The sequence below is a fragment of the Grus americana genome, chromosome 22 (assembly GCF_028858705.1).
Source record: "Grus americana isolate bGruAme1 chromosome 22, bGruAme1.mat, whole genome shotgun sequence".
NCBI lineage: Eukaryota > Metazoa > Chordata > Aves > Gruiformes > Gruidae > Grus > Grus americana.
The window spans coordinates 275624-303032 of record NC_072873.1 but is presented as its reverse complement, the minus strand read 5'-3'; the positions used below and the strand labels follow the sequence as shown (position 1 = coordinate 303032).

At 41.9% G+C, this 27409-nt stretch overlaps 1 long non-coding RNA gene across 1 annotated transcript; it reads right to left on the bottom strand.

Annotated features, from left to right (window-relative positions):
* Positions 1–1063: 1063 nt before the first annotated feature.
* LOC129195340 (uncharacterized) lies at positions 1064–26566 on the bottom strand. The gene is made up of 4 exons (XR_008573893.1): positions 26349–26566; positions 10482–10620; positions 7500–7645; positions 1064–2678 (listed from the first exon to the last, which is right to left on the bottom strand). It is a non-coding gene; the product is annotated as an uncharacterized LOC129195340 (long non-coding RNA).
* Positions 26567–27409: the final 843 nt, after the last annotated feature.

Here is a 27409-nt window from a genome sequence, read left to right as displayed (position 1 = left end):
CAGCTATTTATAGACTGCGTTCAGTGGCTACTGAAACAATTTCAGATTACGTGTGATGTTTGTGGTCCTGAACAAAGATAAAGATACACTGAGAGCAGCTGAAAACTGCATTTCCAGTTTGTCTGCATCCGTTAATTAGAATTCCAGCACATTATCCTTTGTGATTTATGTTCCAGAATTCTGGAAGGATACTATATGTGGACGGGTACTTTGCTGTGATGATCTCAAGACACAGGCAGGATAAGACTCATTGGCAGACCAACTAGTATAGTTGGAAAAGTTAGAAAAGCTTTTCTGTTGGGTTTTTTTTTTTTAAAAAACTTTTCCTACTTCTGCAGAGTTCAAAGTTTGCTGTTAAAGGGGTTGCGCACCCCGAAAAGTTGCCTCGCAGTTCTAATTACTCCAATCAATTTAAGAAAAGACATTACTTCTACTAATAAATCTTGTCCAAACTGAAGTGCCAGAAGATGACGACCAGTTTCTGTGTTATTTTCTGCCTATCCCACCTATCCTCTTATCCCAAGAGAACGAGCAAATTAGCATGTTTAGCCTAAAGAAAAGACAACAACAACCATTAAAACATTTAACTCGGGACACTATAAAGTTAATGTAAATCATTTATCTTCTTTTGCGCATGTGTTGGTAGGTCACTGAAAATTTGCAGCAGACACCTCAGGTACCTGCTCACCTTCACAATCACCCTTGGAAAATCTTCAGAAAAGTACCATTTCTAACACAGTGCTAAGTATTTTACACGCCAACAAAGTAAGTAAGGCTAAAGTAAAACTGTCAGAAGTTTGATAAGTTGATTTAATACAGTATATTTTAAAGGGTACAGTTTTAGTCATAGCCATTTTTATGAAAGGAAAAAGCTTTGGTTCACTCAATTTGTTTCTGTCAAATACACTGCAACTCTTAGTGGTGATGGAATAAATGATATTTAGTGAAACTGCTAAAACAGTCCTATGTATCGCATTAACCTCTAGCAGTGCTAAAAGAACACGTCTGATTCTTTTCCAGCAGAGCACATCTCCTGCGCAACTCGCACAATAAATCAGTATAGTTTTTGGTTTTTTTAATTGCTTGCCTACACCAAAATCCAGAGCGCTGTATGAGAGCACTGGCCTGAGTGGTTATTTTGTTAAGTGAACAGCAACACTGATGACAGGGAAACAGCACAGTAACTTCTTCTGGATGTAACAGCACTGAAATGCTTCCTTCCCTCTATTTCTGGGGTTTCGTTTATGATGCTGAACCCACTGAAATCACTCAGGGTTCTCCCACCATCTTCAGTGGGGAAAAGACCTGACCTTTAGCAGTTGGTTTAGTTGGAGCTGATGATCTCAACTAGCAAGCGCTCAGGTCCACAGAGTTTCAAGATCCCTCAGCTCCCACCAACATGAGTTACAGCGACAGGAACTGCCGTGTTTTGCAGAAGCAAATCTCACAGCAGGACATGTGGAAACACCTTCCGTCTGAAAAATGCTCCAAGTCAAACCACCATAAAGAGTGGAGAGGATGTCTCCATCCAGAGTTTAGACGCAATAGCTGCTGAATTTTGTGTGAGAATATTTTACAAGCATGATTCCTATCTCCAGTAGGATCTTCCAACTCTGATCCACTATCCCAAGAGGGCATCATTATCATGAACCACAGCAAAGCTCCAAATCCTTTTTTCATGACATTCCTAAACTGTTTGCTCCACCCTGATTCATTTTAGGAAACTGATAAGACAGCTGTGAAAATACACCATGTAAAGCACTCTCATATTACAAAACAGCTGGCAGAATTTGCACTTTTTTTTTCTCCCAAGGGAATAAAGATAGTTGTTTATTCCACTTTTCAAAAGGCACATGAACCAAAGTGTAACCTTCTCTTCATTAACCCAACTGCTATTGTTAAGTAGGCGTGTATCGAGATAACATTTTGGCCTGCAATAATCAGCAAAGCAGCTGCCGCTGAAACATGTGGACTATCCTCAAAAGATTTTCTTATTATGAAAGGGGGGGGGGGTGTCTTTCCTTTCATGAAATGCTCATCATTTTCACTGTTCGTCTTCAGTGTCTACTGTAACTATTACTGCATTTCTCATTTGACAGCTTCCTGTCACCAGGTGATGGCTATAAAGATCTGCAAAGCTTGTGTGTTCACCCCAGTGCAGTACTGATAACAATGGCAATTTTTTTTTTCAGAATCACGTATCTCAAAGGCAAGAACATGATCAAGATGCAGCTTGCTTGGCTTATTGTGCTGTGTTGTTTGTACAGCCTTCCTACAGTCCTCCCCAACTGCTCTGTTATTTTACTGAAACTTCTTTCTCACATGTTCATGAGCTGCTGTTGTTTTACACCCTGGAGATGCCTGCAGTTCAGTGATAGGTCCCTCTCTAGAGACATTAGCACTCTGATGGAGCACAGGAATTGAAATCTTCAGGACAAATGACACCATAGACATACTTGAGCTGAATTTACAAAGTGAAAAATGATGCTTTGATGCTGCGATTCCTTTTTAACGGTTTCCTTACTTCAGTCGATCCCAGCTGTCTGCTAGCAGTTATTATCCCAACCCTCGCCTCTTTCTCATGTCTTGGTTTTGCACTGATACTGAACAGCAGCCCACACATGAGAGTTATTTCTTCCTCCTGGTCCAGATGTGATGCCTGCAGCCTAGACCTGCAACTGAGAAACAAAGCTTGGTAATGGACTTGCAACTTAACTAGGCAACCCCAAAGAGCTACAGATTGCTGCTTCTGCTACCCCCAGACTCGCTGTGTGCATGCTCCTGGCAAAAGATACCAGGAGCATCTCCAAACTTTCTGCATTAAAATGCATCCTGGGATGGGCAGGATGGGAAGGGTCCTCTACCACAGCTTTCTGTCCCTTTCACTACTATTTTAGCCAGAAACAGAATGAGCAAGTGAAACGGTCACCTAAAGTAAATGTATCCCTTGGGATGCAAAAAAATATGAAATGCAGTTTCTACATCACCGGGTCATCTTGCAGGGATCCTGAGAAAAGGGAATCTGGGCACTGGGTAGCGAACTGGAAGAGATGTACTAGAGGTGCTCTGCTGCCTCATCCCCAGGAAGGATTTCCATGCGTAAATCCCTCTGGGAATATTATTGCTTTCTTCAGCATCCCATCCTAGTTGCTTTTGAAATCTACAAAGGATTATGAGTGAATGCAACCAATGACAGTGTGGCTGTCTGAACCCTTTCTGTGCATGTCTTCTCTGAAAGAGGGTGATTTGATATCACCAACCACACTGTATGCAATCAATTATTGCCCGAGCGCTCCAGAATGAGTTGAAGCCTGGATAATTCAGAACACCACTTGAGCCCTACAACTTGTGCCTACAGCTTTGTCACACCATTTTTTCCATTATGAATATCTGTTGTGTAACATCAGATACTTTGCAGTTAATTTTTTTTTTTTTTAAGGTAAGTCATATTTGAACAGAATCAAAAATAAGCAAGAGCTAAAATATCTGCAGTGCTGGGGCTGTGCCAAACACCCACAGATTCTGTACCTTGTACTCAAGTCTTGTCAAGTAGCTCAGCACATCTTTATTTTAATCATTTACTTTCATTTTATGCCTAACAGAGAATTGTCCTGATTACTCAAACAAGGCACAGCAAGAAAAGTACAGAAAACGTGTGGTCAGCTTTGGGCACTTGGCGCTGCTATCAGTACTCTAACCTCCACAGCACTCTTACGTTGAAATATTTAGGTGTGTGTGCAATGACATATATATAGTCCCTGACTCTTCTTCCACAAAGTCTTTTAAATAAGTAATCAGGTAACTCTTAAGCAGAGAGGCGGCAAGAACTGTTAGAGGTTATAGCATGACTTGTACAGCTGAGAGAGGCCAACGGTTAATAACTCTTTCTGGCAATGCAATTCAGTCCAGGGTTTTCAACCCACAACCATTTAGTGTCATCCGTGGGACCATGGACATCTCAGTATTGCAGACAGTAACAAAGCGATTGGTTTCCTTTTACATGGGCAAGCTCTGCATATCTACATAGACAGTATTCGGATATGTGATAAAATGCTCAAAGAAAGGAGCACAGAGGAAAATGGACAGGCAGAGAACCCCCCCATGAGCTATGAGAGAACGGAGCACCCAGACCGGCTCCTCCCAGCACTACTAGAGGCACCTGGGAACAGGGAGCTGCAGCAGCCTCAGCTGTTGGGCTAGTGGGTTTGGCAACCCCATAACAGGCACAGCCTCTGCAGACAAGTCCATACAGCGGTCTGCTTACATGGAGTTTTCAGGGGACCAGCACCCCCACTGGAACATTTCTGAACATAAAGAGTTCAAAAATCACTGCTCTAAACAGAATGGGTATAGAGTATGAGGAGACACTGCCTAATGAAAGAAGGTCTTCAGGAAACTTAAGCATTAACAAACGCATGTGTGTTGTGAGGTTGTGAGGAACTGAAGCGACTACTTTATTCATGTTATAAAAAAATGAGCGATTCACCAGTAATCTGCATGCCATTTTCAAGCATGTAAAAAACAAAACAACCAACCACAGCTCCAACACAGTACTGTGATCAAGGATATCACTGTACCCAAGACAAGTGTTGCTACTGGATGTTCTGAAGGCATTTGAAAGTAAGTTCTCTGACAGAGCCAGGACGGTAGTACAAAGGGAAAAAGGAAAAAAAAAAAGGTGGCAAAAGAACCACTAAACCACCATAACCAATGACAACACTATTGGGTAGCTCTCACCGCAGCCACAGCCATGGGGACACCTATTATATCAGTTGGGCTTGACATGGCTGAAGCTGGTTTTTTTCCTATGAACTTCCTAATAATCTCTCTGCTGTGATTAAACACTCTAAACTCCTGACAATATAGTAATGCAATACCCTTCATACAATGCCTTCAGTGCACTGTGGCATAAGTGACTTTGCCCCAAGATATCACAAGCTAAAGGAAAGAGACTGGCTGCTGTGTCTAGAAAGTGTGAATTAATGCCAGCCAGGTTTTGTCCTCTCCTGTGAAAGGACTGCAAACTGCTTCCCTCAAGGAAGCTCTGTACGTGGAGTTGCTGTTTGTATCCACTCCGATTTGGAATTAAGAATGTTTCTATACTCAGTCACCACAGCGGAAAGTCATATTGTTTCCACCTCTTCTTTTGGTGCAAATATCATACTCAACAACAGCAGCTCCTCACAAGAAACATCAGTCAACTTCTTGCTTGAATTAATTTCTTTTACAAATTTGTACTGTTGAATAAGTCTTCCTATTTGAGAAAGATTTTAGGAACAAATTTAGGGAGACAGACAAATCTTTTAAGAAAGAAAGAAAAAAGTAGCTAGTGGAGGCAGTACAGCCCAAAGGGTAGTAACAACACAGATGCAGAGGAGAAGCCAGCATTTTCAGAAGTGCTCAGTGTTTACCTTTTCTGCTAATGTCAACACAGAATTTCCCAGAGGTAAGAACAAGTCTTGAGAACATAGGCACAAGACCAGGAGGGTATAGAGATCTGTAAGGTAGGGCTAACACACAGACACTCTACAGGTTTATAAAGACAGACCACATGCACAAAGTCTTATCAAGAGTTTGCTTTGATTTTAAAGCCCATATGACACCGGGACACTTCTCCCAAAAGTGTAAAAATGCTCGTCCAACAGCTCTCTAGTCTCTCAAATTTAGGAGGTATTTTTCAAATAGGACTTGAATACTGAGAATCACCGTAAAAGACAGGAGGAAACAACAGGGTATAGCACAGAGGCAACAAAGTCAGACCAAGCATGAGACATGATAAAAGTGAATTTTAAGCACACAGAGATGAAAATAATCCAAGGGAACAATTCCTCTTCCACCAAGGAACCTCCCTGTATGCAAAATGAAAAGATAATCTCTCTCTTCTGCCACTTGCAGAATAAAGACACTTCCCTTGACTAGGCTGTGTGCGAAGAGAGAATAAACATCATTTCGTCATCTGGAGCTCAAACAGACAAGAAGCACCCCGCTAGTTTGTTCCAGTCAGAATCAGGAGAAAGACACTAAAAGCAGCCTGTTTTTCCTGTAGATTTACTTTGCCCACACCCCAAATTACACTCCCTTCTTGAAGAGATGGAGATCATTCACACTCTTCCATTGAATGAAAACCAGTGGGCAGGCCACTGGTATGAAGGAGAGGAGATCTGTCCAATCTGTTACTACAAGCACCCATGATTAGGATGCACAGGGAACATTGATTGTACCAAAACACTCAGCTCAAAGGTGGAGTCTGGAACGAGGGGAAAGGCAAGACTGAGGCAAGGTCAGACAGGAAACTATTTATAAACGACCCGTGTTAGGGGAACACTGAGGACTCCTGTTACTCCCAAGCAGAAGGACCGGTGGCTGACAAAGGTCACCCTGAATTGGTCGTGATGAGTTCTCCTTACAGCCAGAGGTCTGGCAGCATAACCCCACTGTAACACTAATGCTCTTCGGTGGATGGAGCCTGAAGTTTGTCTCTATCCCACCGCTTAGGCTGTCTACCGTCAGACAATAATTTCCAGCAGAAGTGGCTTATATTTTAATTTGAGTTAATAATTGACTCATTAAGTGTTCCTGAGATCATTGAGATCATGTTGTTAATAAACCTGCAAAAGTCTGTGACCTGGGAGGCAAAAGTAAGCTTGTAATCCAGCTTTTATAACAATAGCTTCAGGAGCTGTGTCCTGAAAAAGTTTGGGTGCAGAAAATGAAAATTTAAATCAAAGGTGAGAACAACTAACTTGAGGGGAAAAAAAAGAAAGAAAGAGAAAAAGCCAGTTCCTGAAATCAAATCATTCAAGAGCTTAAAGTTAAGGTAGTCCCAAAAGGAGGAAGCCTGAAATAGTGCTTAAGAATTCAGATTTGAGCAGGAATTAGAATATTCCTATAGAGAATAAGCTGTGATTTCAATGTGTCCTGGTGGAGCATTATCTCTGTTTTGTGCTTTGCTCCTTACATATGGGTAATAAATAGAGACTCTTTGTAGCTTGGTGAGATGATTTGATCAAGGCTGAATAGGAAAAGTAAGCAAACATATAAAAACACCTCAGAGTCCGAGCGACTCTGAAGGAAAACAGTCATGTGTCGAGGCAGCAGGATGATTTTTCTTTGTTGGAGGAAGACAGTGAGACCCCGGCAGGAGGTACAGGGAGCCAAGCTGGATTTATGGCAGAGAGGAGGTTCACCAAGAGGTGCGCAGGGCTAGTTTTTGCTGGAGTTTGAAACAGTTTCTCAATCACTACTATTTCGAGCATAAGGCAGATAATTCTTACACCTTGAGGGAAAAGGGACTATTGAAACTAATGGCTGGGGTACCAGAATTTCTGAAAAGCCACAGAGCAGGGTACAGGGCCCAAACTAACACAGAAAAGAACTCAGAAAGTTTAAGATTTAGATACATTTTTTGTATAGCAAGAAGATACACTTAGAAGTTTTAGTATCACCTTCCAAAAACATTCTTAATATAGGCCTACAGTATTCAAGTTTTCATCCCTTACCTTACACCTCCCTGGAGACTGCTTTTGGGGCCTTATACAATGTCTGAAGCAGTCAATGGGAGCGGTTTTTGAACAACTTCCAGGAGAGCCATTAAAGTTCCTTCTTGGCTGCCTTCAAAACATGCTGCAAGTTTCAGCTATGAAACCTGTGTATATGAACAGAAAAATATCTGAGCAAGTTAAAGAGGAAAACATTCTTCAAATATGCTTTGCAGAGTCCACCAGTAACGACATAGCACAACAGCAGCAAGTGACTGAGGACGCAGGTGCTGTTAATTCAAGTAATCCATTTGATGTTCAACTATAGAAATAATATTTATGACACCCAAGAAGCTTAAAAAAACCAAACAACCTAGCACCAGGAAAACCATTTAAAAACTGCAATATTCAATATTTGAGAATGATCTCATATAAAAAGATTAAGTGCAGCAAAACGTGTAGCTGGAAATGAGAGAAAGAGTGAAATGTCTTAAGATTTAGCATTTGAGGAATATATAACAGGTTTTGCCAAGAATTATTTACATACATCTGCACAGTCCCCATCCATCTATTTTTACATTTTTTGTGGGCCAATAAAGAGAGCTGCATATTGACAATCCTAAAAATAAGCGCTTAAGCTTTAAAAACCATTTGTGTAACAGTACAGAAAAGGATGATTACGTGCAAATTAACCTTTCCCACCACTTATGTAGCTTCAGCCATATTAGACTGAGGGCACAGCATAACCTCTTCCTCCCCTTCATACAGGAACAAGAAAAAACACACAAGAAAAAGGGTTGGGTGATCCTAATCAGAGACCATCTTGGCCCAATCTTCCTGCTTTTGCATCCTATGAACTCTTTTCTCCAGGAGTTTTGTATCCCAGATAAGCCGTTCTACCCTGTAGCACGCAGGTTTTTCAAGAGGTCACACTAGATAAGTCCACAGTCCCCGTTGGCCTCAAAAGCTCAAGGTGAAATCCTGGCTCCATTCAAATAAATAACAAAACTCCCCTGCCTTCAAAAGACATTTCCCACTGTAAATTCCAGAGTCATTTGCAGAACTGTCCATCTGCTTAATTGTTCGCCCCTGTTGCTGGTTTCTGTCAGCATTACCTTCCCTGCATTCCTAATAACGGGTTTGCTCTAGTTACTTAGTTAATTAGCTTTCAGAGCATCTACTGTATACCAGGTAGGGGTACTTGAATGGCCATCCTATAAATAGGCTTAATAATGGCTAATTTCTTTCCCTACAAGCAGGCTTCGAAAATTAGGGACCTTTCTCCAAAGTAAGTTTTCAAACACACATTTAGAACTGGCCATAAATACCCAGAGGGAATTTTCCTGGAGGAGGGACAGAGATTACACAGGCTAAGGTTTGGCACTAGGTGTTCCCAACGTAGCCTCTGCCGTTGCCACACAACAAAGGCAACACCATGCAACCCGCTCCTCATCGTGTGCCTCCCAGCCAGGCAAACCATGTTTTAGTTGTCCTGCACCTTCTATATTCCCTTTCAATACAGAAGAAAAAAAATCCATAACCTGACAAATGCTGATTCTATAGTCCCAAACTGTCCTTATTTGTAATACTGGAGTATTACTGGTATTGACAAAACCATTCTCCAGTGGATGCCATTAAACTAGTCATTTACTCAGCCAACACTATTTCAATGCAGCTTGTTTATTCAGTTGCCCTACATTTCCTATAGTTTGTTTAATTCATGGCAGTGACACTGACAGGTGAGAGCGGGGCAAATTAACCTGCTGTTGAAGCTAGGACCGGCCATCAAAGCCAGCCAGAGCTCCCACAGCTGTTTGCATTTGTTTAGAATACAAGGGATAATTTTAGCAGCATTCCCTTTTGTTTTTCTCTCCATTTAGAAAACAAATGCTAAACCTTCTGGGGGATATTCAAGAACTCACTTGCCATTACCATGAGCCATACATTAACCTCATCAGCATCAACGGAACTAAAAATCGTGGTTTCTGGAACAGAGAGCTGAGCAGATGAGTGTGGCTGAGCTGTCGGGACAGTTGTTGAGGGTAGAAGCTGCCAATCTAAAGAGATTTTTGCCTCTCAGCTAACAATTTTATTCACATGCAGTAAAGGTCCTCCCCTTTTCCTTTGCTTCCAACTGGCCTTCCAGATGCTATTTTTGCTAAGCATTCATGACAAATCTATTCAGTACTGTAAAAAAGCCAAAGGTTCTTTACACCGGTAATTTAGCTATGTCTGCCACGGCTCCATTGAAAATATTGTAGCTCCACTGCTGGGGCTTTTGACAGCACAATGTAAACACACAACTGCAGGCAAACAAGTTAAAAGTAAAATGAAAAGATAACAGCTGGAAGACAGGAGTCCAGTGTATTGTTTCCTCTGCTTTACACAGTTACTTATTCTTGCGCAGTCAACTTCTGGTATTTCTAAGGAAGTAATGTTTATGTGTTTTATGCATACTTTGCCTTGGTGTTAATAACAACCCAATAGGCGATGCAAAAGCAAATGGGGCCTGTGGCAAAAGCAGCTCAGGCATAAGTGATGAATAAAATCCAATGTGAGCCTCAATTCCCTCACTTCCTATTGCTTAAATCCTTGGCTTTGCAATTCTAACACCATTTTCATTGTTTTAATGGCATTTCCTATAGTCTTTTGGTTTGTTGTTTGGAGGAAATAAGAAAAGCAAATTCTTTTTCTCTCCTCCATGCTTCATCATCGGTAGGAGAATTTGAAGAGGCTAGAATACTCTGACAAAAATATTTTTATCAGAAAAAATAAGATTTCATTTAATTTCAACTGTACTTGGAAAACAATTGCTTCCAAACATGTCTTCAGGCTTTTGAACAGCGAGCTCTCCCTCCTGACATACACACATACTTCACTATTATTTTCCAAATTTTTCCAGCTGGAAGACAGTATGAATGTGGGGGAAACACTGTCAAGCTTTGTAACACTTTCCAAATGAAAATAACTTTCGGTTTTGAAAGTAACACTTGCAGTACTTACCAGGTGTTAAATGTTTGATGCATTAATTTTTCAAGTGGCAGTATGACCTTGAGGCTGGTTTTAGGCTACTTTGGTACAAAATGTCAGGTTCCTGCTCCAGAGAAGACTCTAGAGCTCTTCAAGACCAGCAGCCGTGTTTCTAGAATTAAAAAGAGAAGACTGCTTACATGAAGGGACATCAGCCCCTTCCAGTCTCAGCTGAGCAGCGGGGTTGAAGAACACCAGCCTTACCAACATACAGAGATACAGGCTGTATCACTACATCATGTTAAAGATCTATGGCAAAAGACATAGTAATATCAGAATAGCTAATGCATTTTTTCCTTAATTGAGCACTAAATGCAGAACCTATGTGATTATATGATCCATTATGCAATAATAATATGACTCTGCAATAAAAATGGAAATTCAGTGGGCAGTCTGTAAACTGTAAGTTTTCCTAAAAAACAACCTGTAAATACCTGCGGAGGAAGCAGCATCCTTGGAAAACGATGAGTCATACTGAGCACAAAAAGGAGCTAACATGGATAGTAGCTGCTAGCATGTTTGTCTTACACCGCTTTCTTCATGTCTGAGAAGAAAAGTAATCCTTTAACAAAACAGTAGATAAATAATTGGTGTTTTTTTTTTTCTCCTTAGATGAGGCACTCTTGTTTCCAGTTCCTTATTCCCTGTGTGTCTTGGCTTTTGATGCTGTGTTTCTCTTGCTCAAAATTCATTAATTCAACATTTTGCCATGAAGAGATTCCCACATAACCTGGAATGTATTCAGATGACTCACAGGGGGATGACCACCACATAAAGAGAGCAGAGAATGTAAATATAATTTAGTCAAATGGGTATGTCTTACCAGGATGGATTCTACCAGCATAACTCATACTAGGTAGCATGCTAACTTACCAGTGGATCCATTTAACCTAAGGGAATAATTTACATAATAAATTAGGGACAGATTTTTCAACGGTGACCACCACCTGGCAAAACTGTAACACTCATGAACAAGTATTTTAAAATAAACTCATAGAGTCCTGACTTCACCAGATGTTTGGCATATTTTTCAAAATCTGGTTCAATGGGAATACAGGCAGAGGAATGACAAAGAATGGAGCCACGGCAGATGTCTGCATACAAATATGAGGCCTCATTCCACCTGTTGCATGAACAGAGTGAAAGTACCACAGTAAATAAAGGCATGACCTGCTTTATACAGGACACCTTTTCACACCCATATTTCAGCTTTGTTTCTTCATGCATGCGCAGGAAGGAGCGCGAGAAAGGAAATCAAGTATTAAAAGCTTTATTCTGTGAATGAGAGCTGAAGGCAGCTCAAGAGTTTCAAACACAAGAGCAATCCAAAGTTGTATCTCTGGTGCTATACTACCTTAGTTACATAGATGCTGCACCGCACAGGGAAGGAAGAGACGTGCCAGGAGGTGCACAGGTAAGCGCAGGTCCTCTGCCATCGACCCTGGCTGCACTGCCTCACACCTCTGACCCAGGCACACCTTCTGTTTGTGCCTCACCCGGGCTGCTGCGGGTGTTTACCAAGGAGATGATCTTAATCCTTCTCTTCTCTTTCCTATCTGGAGGCCTATATTCCTTTCCTAGATTGTAAACAGCACATGATATTTATTTAGGCTTGAAATGCAGCATACGTGTAGCTATCATTTTCTCACAAATGTAAGGATCTTTTTCCCCCCGTGTGACCCATTTCAAATACTGCAGTCATTTGTAATGCATAATCGTACCATATCACATTGGTATTGAATCTTTAGCCTCACTGTGATCAAATATTTAAAATACAACTAATAAATTGAATGTAGACTTGAATTTACTGCCACTGTATCCTTTATAATCTACATATAAATTACACAGGCAGAATCCCTCCAGAAGTACGGAAAAGAACAGATTTTAAATTGGACTGACAGCAATGGTCATTCACAGGCAGTAAGTCCCCACTCGTGTATTACACTGACTGTGGATAAATGGGAAATTGTTACCTTCCAAACTGTCAGTTCCTCACCTGACATTTACTACAAAATATTAAGAGAGCCAGTTACAGCTGACAACAGACTGCATTGAGATTGTAGGAAGTATGAAGATTTAGCATCTGGTCTGTCTCAGTGAAGGCTGGGCCCACACACCTGATTAAAATAAGGATGGTCAGTTATTTTGAAGGTAATAAAAATCTATCCTCTCAAAACAACAAATATCAACTTTCACAATCTATCTGCTAAATAGGTGGGATGTGAAATTACCTCCCTGACAATGAGCATTCCTGGGGGAATAGTAAGTGCACAGCACAACATAACAGAAAATTTGAAATAAAAGTACAGAGGGCATTTTTAAGTGTCATCGTTTGTTAATGCTGACATATGTGACTAATCACAGTCAATTCAGTGTCGATGTTAAGTTTGTCATTTTTACAAGGATTGAGTAACGTTAAATATCACTGTGGGCAGGTGTGATTGTTATTTAAAATAAAATTGATACAAGCGTGAAGAGCCACAGCTACAGTTGGTGTAACACGTTAGTACTGCCCATTTCAGGACAGTGGAGTGATGCCAAATTAAATCATCTAGGAACCTGTCTTGTTGTATTCGAACGAATTCTTACATGCTGTTAGTAAATAAATAAAACACACCAAAAAAACCACCAAACCCAATAGAAACTGTACAACCAAACCAAAAATAATGTTTACATCTGTTTTAAGAAGTATGTGCACAATTTAATCTCTGGTTTTGGGATGTACAAATTCTACAGCCAAGGTTAGGATGGGGTTTGCCCTTGAAAAATTAAACAGATACCTTAGGTTTGGTTTGCTTTTCCTTTTTTTTTTACCCTAGCAAACAAGAAAAGCTGGGCACAATGTTAAATCTGGCACTTCACAGACTACCTTTGACCTCCCTGACAAACAGCACCTAGCAATCCAACTGCAGTATATGCTGTGTATGCTCGTCCACGTTGGCTTCTGAAATATATTACGGGAAGGTTGCTAGAGACAAGAATTTGCAATTTCTCTGCAACACCATCAAACACATCAAATAAGTCCTCACTGCTCATTTCCCTTGTCCAGAGGACAGAAAGGATTGCCACCACAATAGGTCATTAACTACCTTCTTGCTTAATAACCTGAGAGGCTGACATAGAGACCCCTGTGGTTTTCAAGGTCCGATGCACTCACGGGTTGCACATGAAATGTGAAGGAATGGGTTACTGCATATGAAAGGAGGTCATAAAAAGCATGCAATCAACTTGCTAGTGGATGTTTAGGAGCTAGTTCAAAACGATACGCTGGCAGGTTGCAACCCCTGGGCATAACATGCCATGTTCTTTCCTCCTCTCCAGCTGCCAGCATTAAGAAAATCCCTAAAATACAAGGACATCCACAATATTGTTCAAAACCAGCAAATCAATGCATTTCCCTGTGATTTCATCTCAGCCTTATTCTGCTCTTTGAACATGGGCACTATGTCGCACGCCTCAATCTGTGGGTGTGCAACTCTACACCTCACTGGGATCCTACCTCTGCAACACACATTTCAGCCTCTGAAGAGACACCTACTTTGACACCCCCCATCTAGAGTCTGTCATACCTACCCTTGGCAGGTCTCTGGTCTATGATAAAATAAAGTCACTAAAGTTAAACATGTGCATAGTTCTATTAGCTTAAATAGGAGGGGTTACGTGCTTGAAGTTAATCCTTGTATAAACTATTTCCTCTTGTTCAAATCAAGGTAACTGTTCTTGGCAATATGGACTATGCCGCTGTATCCGTTTGTCTATCAGAGGGGACGAGACAGGCAATCTCAGGTAGGATATGACTACAATATAAATATTTAACACAACTTTACATTTTAATTTCATCATCCATCTTCGTAATGATTTCCTAAGTTTTGCTAATTCACATCCTCCTCCATGAGGTAGGTTATTATCAAAAGCCCTCTGAAGTACAGGGAATATAAAACCACAAAAGGAACCAGTATCAGAGCAGGAACTAGGAAAAAAAACTTTCAAAAAGCTTTTCAACACCTGCATTTTGGGAGGCTTGTCCTGAAACATGACATCTGATCAGCTGCAAACCTGGGAAGCTAAGGATGCATCTCTTTTCATGCAGTGCAATGGCATCACTTTAAGTACTCGGCAGCATCACATGTTGAATAGAACATTTTTATTTATTTTTTTTAAATAAATAGACTGTTGTCTTTGCCTTCCTATGAAGGTTCCCACATTGAACGTTCAAGTGAGGGAAAGCGGGGGGGGGGGGGAAATCCCCAGGAAACAGGGATGTTTCTGTAGTAATTATTTCACACTAAAAAGACAAAAAAAGTTGACAGAATGAACATACGATTAAAATCACGGGCAATATTAAAAAGCACCAGCTACATTTCCTAGTTACAGGATCATAGGAGCGGGTTGCTTGGTAACTCAGCCTGCCAGCTCCAGCCACGCTCCGCTCGGAAATCAGCCATAAGAGTAACTCCCATGCCATTGCAGCGTTGCTATGGCAACATGCAGAAGTGATGGATCCCAAGTTACAGACACACCTTAAGCAAGAATATGTTTCCTCTCATTTTAAACGCTTTCCAACCCATAAATACATGGGATCTGTAATTCTAAATAGCTCCCAGCAAGGCTAACTTACAGGGTTTTTTGTTAGCATTCATATCATTTGAGACTTCGCACATGTAGCAAAGCAACTAGCAAGGAAAAAAAAAAACCCACAACATAATGTCTGCAACACTGATTGCAAGCAGTTCATCAAATAATAAGGTACAAGGCACAGCAGATGTGTAACTGCATTCTTACAGCACATTAAAAAACAGAAAGAGAAGGGTACTCTACCTGGTAGACGTGAGGTACAGTGAAGCTGTGGGAGGTAATGTGTACCAGTGGGGCTGTGCATGTAGAAGACCTGGGTTCAGACAGGCAACTCAGATGGAGATACCTGTGTTTGAGACACCCTCTTTCCATCTGATAGAGCCTACCCTTATCCCATCTCCCTGTCCCACTGAGTGCAGTTGTAACACAGCTCTACCAGGCTACCTGACAGAGAAGACTAAAAACCTGTCATGTCCTAAAACCCCAGTCTGATGAGGGGGAAATTTACTATGACCACATGGAAGAGTAAGTTTGTTGACTCCTGTAAGTTTTCCCCATGAAGCCAAAGAGTTATGTGGGTTTGCAGGAAGTCAGCTTTAACCCACTGTGCAATTCCTCTACTTCTAGCAGCTGCTGTCCACCACCTCATTTCTGCACAGTGATTACACTGCTAAACCAGACACATGCCTTGGCAGGGAACTTCACTTTTCAAAGTCAATCAATGCCAGCTTGTAACAACGTCAAGTCCGCATTCATCTCACTGGTGGTAGCCAGATCCTCAGGCAAATACCAAGTGCAAATGATGAGGACAGAGACAGAGCTTCTCTTTCTGTTCCTGTGGCATGCCAATGACTGGCAACTGAGTACAAGGGGGGTTAACAGAAGCTGAGTTCTTTTTTTCCTGAAAATGTCTAAAATGGCCCCACGAACCAAAATTATAAAATAATTACACTCCGCCTTGAGCTGAACACAAAAAGGTTATTCACTACAAAGCCCTAGCAACCATCTTACCCTTAAAGAAAAAGAAAGCAGACTGCCAAAGCAGTAATGAAATGACACACAACTGTTAATTTCATGTCTGTTTTTCAGAAGTCTGCAGTAATAACCAGTAATTCCTTACAAAGCATCCATTCTTGTTCCCTAATTCCCACCTAGGGATATTAAGAGACTTAACCATTCCCTAGCTGTATCTTTTAGGCAGATAATATCCACTTTATTCCTCAAGTAAAAATACACAAATCTTTTTTAAGGGAAATAATTGAATTTATAAAGGCTCTATAAAAGTGCTCAAGTGAGTCCAAGGGCTTAGCAGGACCAGTAATGACATCTGAACATACAGATGAATTTTTCTGTGGTCCAACATGAGGTGAGTTTCATGGCCTCAGCACAATGCTTCCTATCAGAAGGTGACCTTCCATAGTCTTAACAGTTCTGAGCAGAAAAGAATGAGAACGGCATTAAACCAGACAAAGCTGCACAGGTTTATGCTGTAATTAGCTGAAAATATACAATTTCATCGTCACCATTTGTGTGTCTTTCAAGAGGACACACATTTATTACCAAGTAGAGATCTGAAAATAATAGCAAAGGCAGGCAGGATTAGGAATAGCTCCTCTAATTGTGTTGCAACGTGATGTTATCGCATAATGAAAAAGAATTCAGTTCTAGAAGCAGAAATCTCTGTGCAGCTCCTGTGATCAGCCACTTGGGAGAAAGAACTGCCTCAAAACATTGATCCTGCTGACTGACTCAGGATTGACATTAACAGGTCTGCTAGTCTCATCCAGCTGCCAGCTGCTCTTACTCTTATGTATGTAGGAATAAACTGGGCTACAAAGATACTTGTGGCGTTAAAAAAAAAAAAAAAAAAGCATATTCACATATGGTACCCACTCGACAAAAACAGATGCAGGCACATAAACATCGTGCAGTTTAAACAGAGAGAATCTTCAGTAAGCAGCCACGAACGTATGGCTACCACTCCATGTGAATTTATGCAACACTAATACATTCTCCTTTGCATCCAGTGCAGAGTCTGCGGCAGTTCTCAGCTACAAATGCTGCCCCCCCCCTTAGCACAAGATAAAGATAGAGACTTCCTCACGGGACTTGGTCAGAGTGGTGGCTGCAAAGGCTCAGCCCGTTTGAATTCCTAGTGCTTCTAGAACTAAGCTTAAGCTTCTGCTTTTCACAGGGCATGTGCAAGCCATTGTCAGCATGCTGCAGAGCCCGGATGTAGGGTGCAATGAATGATTCAACCTTTTGCCTCTGTAGTTATTCTGGCCAGCCCACGCTACTGGCCAAAACGTCAGCCCTCAATCATGGATTTGGTCCCCAGTGCCAGTTTCAGCCTGATGTTCCCTATGAATTTTGAAATACAACCTACAGCACAATACCATAAACACTTTCTATTACTGTATGCTGTCTAATAAGCAATTCAATGAGCATTATATTTTTATTTACATCTGAAAGAGCTGCAGTAAAAAAATTCTGGGCAGGCTATGCATAAATACATGAAATTGCTCCTACTTCACTAATGAACTATTGTGTGTAATAAAATTAATCTCATTGCACCCATGATATAGCTAGTTTAATTTTTGAAGCAGGGAAATTTAGACACGTGTAATTTGTAGAAGGTGAGCCAAAATTCAAGAGATCCACTTTAAATCAATCAGGCAGTTGTTTTATTTATATAGCATCCTTCAGAAAAATTATCTGAAGGCACTTTGCAATGCAAAAATAACTCAACTTGGCAAATTTCCAGGAGGGTTGCCGCTGTTGACCATGCCTTGAGACACCGTTTGTATGGCAAATGGGTTCCTTAATCAATGCACACTTTTTTTTATCCAAATTTGCTTTATATCCTAAAGTTACAACTACAGTCACTCTAAGCAGGTGTTTCTCGAGCTCGTTCACACAGCTTGCCTGTTGGCCAAAACCAGCTGTTCCGTGGGTTGGTGACACACCTTCTTCGCACAGCTCTGCATGTTTTCAGGACAATGATATTCACTCCCATACTCTTGGCAGGGTTCTCTGTTATTTTATTTCTGCATTTGAGGAAGAGATGGGAGTGGAAAGGAAGCTGTCTAAGCCTTTTTTGCATTCTGCATACTCTGGTGCAACACAGGTCTGTGTGTACTTTACGTAACGTGCAAGACAGATGAGTCTCAGAACTGAAGCTCACATGAAGCTTTATGTAAAATACTTGCACAACAGACTCAAAAACAAAGCAGAGCTCTGAAGCAGAGCCTCAGGAAATGTAGCTCTCTACCGACTTGTGCCAGCAAGCCCTGTACATTTTCATTATTTATATAGAGCTTTAGATGAGCAGAGCAATGTGCACTAGGTAAAATGTACTGTACAAGCAAGAGTCAGCTCCAAAAATTCAGTCTAATGGCACCAAAGGAGCACACAAATCAATACAAAACATACACAGGATGATGTATGGAATTTTGAGTTGGAAAGTGGCTAGAAATAGGTTCAGTCTTAAGAACCATTTTTAGAAAAAAAATGGGTCTTTGTGAACTCTGCTTGGACAGCTATTCCAAGCACATGGAACGGCTTAGAACAAAGGGAAAAGCACAAAGCCAGCAACAGTGAGAAGGGAAGGAGAAATGGAGAGAGGGAGAGAAGGCTCATGAACTGTACAGGACTTTGAGGACTTGGGAAGCTAAAAAAGCTATGAGGATACATAGGGAGAGAGAGCTCAACAGCACCTCCATGAAGTTGGAATGGATCAAGAATCTGAACTGGATGAACAAAGCAACACAAGATATTTTAAACAAAGGACGTGTCCAAGTGAAGTGAACCCTGACATGGCTGGTAGATGTTTTGCTTTTAATTTTGAATTAGAGAGATACCCAATAGTGAATCCAGAGTTTAAACCTGTGCCATAAAACAGTATTTCAAAATAAAAGCAGTCACACAGACATTTTAATTTATGCATCTAGTCATATAGGATTAGTTTCAAGCTTTTGTATTTTCCACATGGTTTTGTCTCCTCTCCGTGTAGCTTTCTGAAGGAACGGCTGGGATTAGGTTCAAGCTAAAGTTTAGCCTCAGCTGTCATAATCTTCAACACTTAAGAACATCTCCCAAGTATTAAAACTAGACAGAGAGGAAGATCCTCAACAAGTACAATGCAACAAGTAGATTTATTCTGCAAAGCTATATGCTAAGGGTTTTTTCAAGTATTTTTCCATGTTCTGGATAAAACCTTGCATGCTACACAGACAGACTTGATTAATGGAGGCCTCACGTGCAAAAGCATGACTAATTTGGTATCTTCCCTAACCTGGTGGTGGCCCTCCCCCAGAATGAGTGGGGTACATGCACAATTGATGACCATACCTAAAATCCTCTTCATGGGGAGCGATATCTCTACAACAGATGAAGACCTTGACTACAGCATTATCTTTGCTGCCTGAAGATGTTAACCTTCTCTCATCCCCACTCTGCATAAAAACCTTTGTTAAATTGTCATCTTCCAACAGCTAGTTTCTGTGCTAAGCGTGCAGAGCTCCTGGTGTTAAGGAAAATACAATCTAGCAATAACAGTGTGTACAGAAGGACAAAGACACAGCAGAATTAAGGTTGCAGTGCATGCTGTGTGTACAGTACTTATGTTTATACAATAAGGTGTGTACTTAAAGGTAAAAAGCAGGATCTGTTAAGCAGTTTAACTCTCCAGTTTCTTGGTAGCATCACTTTGTGATATACTAGGTATATAGCAATACTAAAGGCTCCGCTATATTTTTCTACTGATCGCATACTAGGAAACTATGTGCTCTAATGTTGTTGGCATTGACACAAAAGGCATCGCAAGATAGACCCTGAATGGCAGACAATAAAGCCAGCGCAGGACCAGGACCCGAGACCTGCAGCATCCCAAGAGAAGCATCTGCACAGGGCAATAGCTCCCATCTTCCAGCTGCCATCGAATTCTAAGTGCAACAGCAACAGGGACAGTCTGCTTTTCACAAAAAGCAAGACACCACCAGTAAAGTGACTGGTAGGATCTTCCCTCTCTGAAAGTCGATGTCTCTAAGTTTCTCCCAACACATTTGAAATTTGGGACAGAAAATAAAAGACAGTCTGGAGCCCTTTCTTTCCCCCAGGAAAGTTTGCCAATCCCTGTGTTACAACGCGTGTCCTGTAGAATTACTATTACTGCATCTTGGAAACAGAAGTGATGAGGTGCAAAGCTAGAAGAGGGCAGGAGTTCTACAGGGAGAGTTACTCCTGACATTTTTGTGGGAATGATACTTAGCAAGCTGGAACGGGAACATGCCAGATCAGGGGAAGGGAGATCTTGCTCTATGCTCTTGCCTTTGAGGCTTCAGATTGCCAAAACATGCATAAATTTGTCATACAGAAATTAAAGCTCACTCAAGTCATGGCAATTCAGAATTCCCCTTCCTCCTCTCAAGTGAGGCGGCCAAAACACAAGAGAGGAGGCAAAACCACAAAGGGTTGGGTACAGAAAAGCCTTTCTGTGCTGACTCCTTTTTTTGAAGCGACAGACTGTGCTCAGTGTAAGCTGAGGGCTTTTCCTGCACTTTACAGTTTTCCCACTGCTTCCCCACCCCCCCCACCACCCACCACCCCCCCCATTACCTTTGGTTGTTTTAAGGCATGTTGTTAAACAGAGCTTTCTTCCCCTTCTTGGCTGGGAAGAATACCCTACTTTGGGGAAATTTCAACCAATGGCCACTAAAAGAAGGGAAACCATAGGAATCAAAAACGAGAAGCTCAATTGTCAGCATTCTTTTTTTTCATGAGTTCCGGATTAATAGACTGGGTTTTTTTCCAAAGAAAAGGACATTTTCTACATATTTATATATATATATGCTAGTGTACCTATAAGACTGAAGCTTGTAATAGCCTCTCTGCTTGTGAAAACACTGCATACAAAATGTTCAGTGAGTTTGAAAACATTTTGGGAATCACTTTCAGAGGCCTGTAAACAAGTCACAGAACATGAACTCCTCGATATGCACAGGGCACATTTTTTAATGTTACTGTTTGCCTTTCCATATATTCTTTCTGAAAACACTTGTGTCAGGCAGGGGAAAAAAAAAAATTCCAGAAAAATATATTGCATTGGGGTCGGAAGAATGCAATGCATCTTTCTGCTCTTAATGAAGTTAATGCAGAGTTTATAATTGACCAAAACTAGAACATGTCTGATTCAGCCAATGAAACTGACACAACCACTGAATATCCTGTTTATTGTTTTTAAAGTATATTTTCTCCACTCACTGGACTGATGGTCCATTAAAATTCTTGAGGCCATACCAAAAAGAAATTCTGCCAAAAGCTGCCCATTAACAATCAATTAATATACAAGCTTTAAAGTACAAGGTTGCTCATGCCATCCCACAGAAAATATTCTTTGCCTGCTATTTTTCACTGGTGACGTTTTCTGACAGAACATTCTATCTCTGCCAGGGATTTCAAAAAGTAGACTGTAATTCTCAAGAAGAAAAAGTCTATGCTTGCTCACTCTGAAAATACTTGGATTGATTAAACTTTAATCTTAAAGGTTGTTTTCTGGCCCACTTAACAACTCATGTAGTAACAGAAATGACACCATTAGCTGTACAGCATCTGCCAGCAATCAGAACAGGGTAACAAGACCATTCAAATATACATTGTGAATATGTGATTTGTAAAATGAGGACTTGGGGTGGGACAGAAGTTCACTTTGGGCTTGCAACCATCAAATTTATAATGTGGTCTCACTATACCCACTGGGCAATAAAGTCCTGACTTATGCAGCAGCATTTCTTTGCATTGATTATTCTTATCACAGGAAACAGTGCAGAGATGAAAATAGCCTTTGAAGAAGTTCTACTTCACATCTGACCCCTACGAGGGCAAGCAAGGGTGTAAGTAGCAGCCTTGGTTCTGCATTTCAGTTTCCCAGTCATAATAGCTACTTACAGAGGACTGACCATGGCTATTTTTTCTTTAGCCAGAGGACAGACTGAAGGCTTGAACTGAATTCCTCATCTGCTGCAGGGCTTACACAAACACGGGCTCTCTGGTGCTCAGGGCCAACCCACAATACACCCATCCTTGCAAAGTAGACATTAACCTGCACAGCAAATCCAAGAACAAAGGCTAAAACAGAAAACCCCATCAAAAGGGCACAAATGCAGCTCCACATTCCTCAGAGGACAAAGGTTTGTTGTGGTTTTCAAAGTAAAAATATAGATTATAACAAACATCACCAAATTATGTGTTTTGCCTGGTAAGAAAATATTTTCAGACCAGAGACAATTACTAGTCCATATCTAGGAGTCCGACAGTGTTGGTGCTTCTCCAGCTGCATAGTTCAGACCTGCCAAATGCCGCTCATTTAAATTGAAGCATAGAAGGGGTTTTTTTGTTTTAATTAGCAAAACCCAAAAGCCTTCATTGCTTCAATCCTGCAATACTAGAGTTATTATCAAACTTAGTCAAATTACTTTTATCACATTAAGGGACACAGAGCTGACAAATAAAGGCTCTTTATGACAACTTCATTTTTTGCGGTGAGTTTCTGCACACACACCTAGCCCACCGTCCTATCTACATCCTGTAGCAAAAGCTACCAACAGTTACAGAAAGCAGAGATCCTACAGAGCACAAAAAGATTCTCTCACTCATCTGCCATTCTTGCTTCTGGCAACAACCAATTAACAGGTTTCCTGAGCTGCATGTTACATTAAGACCTCTGTATTATTCAGTACTAACTGATGGACCTATCCTCTGTTCACAGGTAGAATCCCTTCTTCAACCTATTTATACTTTTGTCCTCCATTGAACTACTTCCATGTTTTAATTACATGGCATTTCATTAGTTTATTCATCAAAATTAACAAAAACTCTTGGGATAAAATTCAGTGGATCAAACATCCATTCATTTTAATTACCTTGATATATACATTAAATAAATGTATTCTAATTCTAAACATTACATCTTGTATTATAATGAATTATGTTTTAAAAGCAGCTCACTCTTGCTCCTTCTTTGCTTTCTTCTTTTCTGAATTTTACACTTGGTACAATTTTGTGTTTTTAGCCAGCAGGACCTGATTTTAAAATGTCCTATGATGAAGTGCTGCTGTTCCATTTTGTATTCATTTCCAGTGTTTCTGAACTCCGTCTGTTCTCATTTATATTTGCACTTCAGTTTTCATGCAAGAGAATCCAGCTTTAGAACATGATAAACAATTTGCGATCCTCTAAGAATACATCAATTCCCAGATGGTGAAAAAAAAATGAAATCAGATCTTCACGTGAAGATCTAGCTCTTAAAAGATTCCCCCTTAGGCAGTGTGGAGGCCTGCAAAAAGCATGAACATAAATACCATGATACTCTGGTTTTCCCAAATACCACTGTTCTCAGCTTCATTCAAGTTCCTGTTGTGGCCGCACTGTAATTTTGAACAAAATAACAGACTATTCAACTTCAGACACAATCTGAATTCAAGTGTGACTCTTCAGTGAGTCAGGTGAGGTTTGTTGCTGTTATGGAAGATTTTATACTGTTTTGATAATGCTTCACAATCAAAATTTGCAACTGTGTGTGAGGCACTGTTGACTGTTAGTTCAGAACACCCTTGCAAACAAGGTCATGAATCTCATAACCATTATCCTGATATGAGATTTTAAATACATGTCATTCCAAAGGGACCAATAAGGCTGAGACCTTCCCATTTTCATAGCCCTGAGCTGGATTTTGCAGTGTTTATTACTAAACTAAAACTGCACAAAGAAGAAACCCAGGCTTTGAAAATCATTTGATACTGCTCACTCAGGGGCATGCTGGAGATATTTTGCCACAGAAGAACTCTAAAAGCATCTTAGGGATTACATGCGCTGCAGGACAGCAATTTTATAATGGTATCTCTGACTTGTATGTGTTGCACACTAGAGATTCTCTTTATGATGCTAAACTATAATGAATCACACACACACACAAAAAGAAAAAGGAAAGAGATATAATGCAGAACACAGACTGACATGTAAATCCAGAGATTCATGGGTGGGATAAAGCAAGCTGAAACAGCAACCTCAGGCATGTTGTTTATATAAAGAAAATGCAACTTTAAATCATACGGGTAACACCAGTTGGCTTTCATCTGCTCTTTGCCTTTGTCATTTGCCCAGCACAATTGCTACATTAGCAAGATAGTCTGCAATGAAAACTCACTGCTGAAATAATACAGACAGAAGGGAGAAGGCAGGGTCAAAAAAGAAAAAAAATAACTTTAAAAAGCACCTAAAGATTCAATTTAAAAAAAAAAAAAAAAAGCCAAACAAACTGAACTAATGGTTAAATGGTCAGTTCTACATCCATGATGGAAGCGAGTCTGTGATCACCTAAATTGTCACTAAAACCAGCTTGATTTCGGGGGGGGGGGGGGGGGGGGGAGTGAGGCCCTTATTCAGCACCATAACATACTAAGAGGTAGCTTGTGTGCACGCTCTGAGCAGATGTTGCTCCTAGATCCCTGCTGCTTGTGCACTGTAGATTATGGGACAGATTTACAACAGTATTTGGGGACTTAAGCATATTACTACATGTCACATGGGATTGGCAGGAACGCCAAACAAGGTTACACCTCTTATTTAGGTTATATTATCATAGCAGATGGTGATTCTCCTGAGGTTGCATCTTTAACATCTCCAGGGCAATGAGTGCTTTATTTTCCTATACTTCATGAATCCACATGCAGTGCTGGCACCAAAACCAGAATAATAATGGCAGAAAGCAAAGGAAATAGCCATGGCTACGCTGACAGAAGGAAGACATTGCTGTTACTTAAATCTGATGCTCCTGGGCAATATTCCCTCTCTGCCTAATTAATATTTTTCAACATTTTAGAATTATTTTTGTCCTGTTTGCAACAAGAGATTACATGTACAGTAAAAAAATCATTAAAGTAAGCCTCATGGGTTGACCTCAACAAACAAGGAAATTCCAATTTAAGAGATACCACTGAGCTCTGGAAACTTGACAATATTAAGAACAGTGGAGGTGAACGAAGGGCAAAGGAAAGGCTTTAAATGTAACTGGTCTTTGCTAGTGTCTCTTTTGCCCTTTTTGTCCTTGTTAGCAGGACAAAACCACAAAACATTAGCATGTGCCAGATGGACTCATAGAACAATGTCTGATACATGTACCATGACGTGTAGTGGAGGACTGGAGTACTTATGCTACTGTGTCACTGTACTTTGAATCTATCAAAATACTAAATAGTATAGGAAAACAAGAAGATGCACCTGAGTTTAGGAACATGTGTAGTTCTATGCCTGCTTACGACTCACAGGTGTGATGCTGCACTGAGTATGTTTTCCTCTGAAAGATGAGGAAGACAGAATGCAAACAAACAAAAGGTATGTCTGGATCACGCCTTGGTTTAGACTTAAAAACACTGCAACTCTGTGGTTAGTCTTCTGGAAGCACTCTTTAAAAACAAACAAAAAATGCCAAACATGCGGTCTCTGAAGAGATAACAGAAACCTCACCGTTCCCCTTCTGCTCTTGTGTAAACGTGTCTAACATCCATGGGGAGACTTCTCACAGAAGCCTTGCATGACATGACCAAGGCCTCGCACCAAACTGGCACCAAACCGGCTCCCCAGCGACTGGCTTTTCCCTCCACCGGCGCCGCAGGAGCTGCTGCGGATACCCCGGGGCCGCAGCAGGCCCACACCCCTCGCAGAGGGCTGGAGCGAGGTTAGGCCCTGGTTACCTCCAGCTCCCCAGTCCCCGGGTGCTCACCAGGGGCGGGCAAAGGGTCTAGAAACACCTCGAGACAGACCCAGGCGCCCTTTGTAAGGCCCCGGGGAGAGGCACCGCCATCGCCTCAGGGCCTGGCTTTGCTGAGGGCGCGGGGATCCCCAACGGGGCCTTCCCCCTTCCTCCGAGGCCTGAGAGGAGAGACAGGCCGCGGCCTCCCCGCTGCTGAGAGCCCGGGTGACGGGACGCTGAGGAAAACCCGCCCGGTCCCCGGTCGCCCCCCGCCGCTCTCCCTCACGACGGCGCTGCCCCGCCCGAGTGGCCGTTGGGGAGGGGATCGCCCGCGCGCCGGCGGGCCCGGTTACCGCGGTAACAGGCAGACGCCGTCCCGCGCCCGAGGGAGCGCCGCCGCCCCGCTACCCCCCAGCGCCCCGCCGCCTCACGAGGAGACGCCTCCCGCTTCCCGCAGCGCGGAGGCCGCCCCGCCAGCGCTCCTCAGGGGGGCGGCGACGACAGCAGCACTCACTGACCCACCCACGGGCGTGTTTTCCCGCCGGGAAATGGCCTCCACAGCTCGGCCGGGTTACTCCTCCTGCGGCTCCCAGCCCCCTTCCCGCCGCTCCTCCGGTTCCCAGCCCGGCGGGGGCCGCCGCTCACTTCCTCCGTGCCGGCTCCAGGTGCCGTCTGACCTTCCCCGCCCCGGGGGCAGCTTCGCCCCTCGCCGAGCCCCACCTGCCTCCCGCTGGCTGCCCCGGGTAAGGTGTCCCGTCCCCCCCAGGGACTGCCACATAGCTGGCTGTTGGAACAGATGGCGGTGATTAAACAGTGTGATTAATGTGGAGGAACCTCTGCAGGAACTTGGCAGCAGGACAGGTGATGGTGAGCGTGGCTCCCACTGTATTGCCAGTTACATAAAGCTGAAGTGAACAAAAGTTTCTTTGTTCCTCCTGTGTGTATACCACAAGACAAGACATTTTACTCATAGCCCTCTATTTAAGCTATGGGTATCATCAGGCATTTCAGTCCTTCAGAAAACTTACGTCACAGGCACAAATTAGAAAACAGGAGAGCCAACAGTGCAAGCAATATCCATCAGAGAGAATACCCTGATGCTGGCAAGCTGTGCTCCAGAGGAAAATAAAGCTTCCCTACAATAATCTGCCTGAAAAAAAAAAAAAATAATCGGGTAGGCAGTTTGACCTTAATCATATGAAGTGGGAAGATTAGCCAGACATCAAAAAAAGATGAGTTGGCCTGCCATTTCTTATGCTGTATCAGCCCACTCTGGGTTACCCCCATCCTCTTTAGCCAGTCTCTGATAGTTAAAAAGAAGGCAAACAGGCCTAAGAATAAGTTTAGCCACTCATACTGAAGGGTTAAGGGCAGGGTCAATCTTGCTCAGTTCCTTGGCTGAGCAGATGATACCCTGAAACAGGAGATTTGAGTTGTGTTGGTACAAAGCTGCATTACAAGCCTATTGATTGCAGGGGCCAGCAATTTCGTTGTCCCTATGGCATCCATGAATTAAAGGGATGATCAGGAAAACTCATAGAATCACATGATCTAAGATCAGAAAGGACTGCAAAAACCA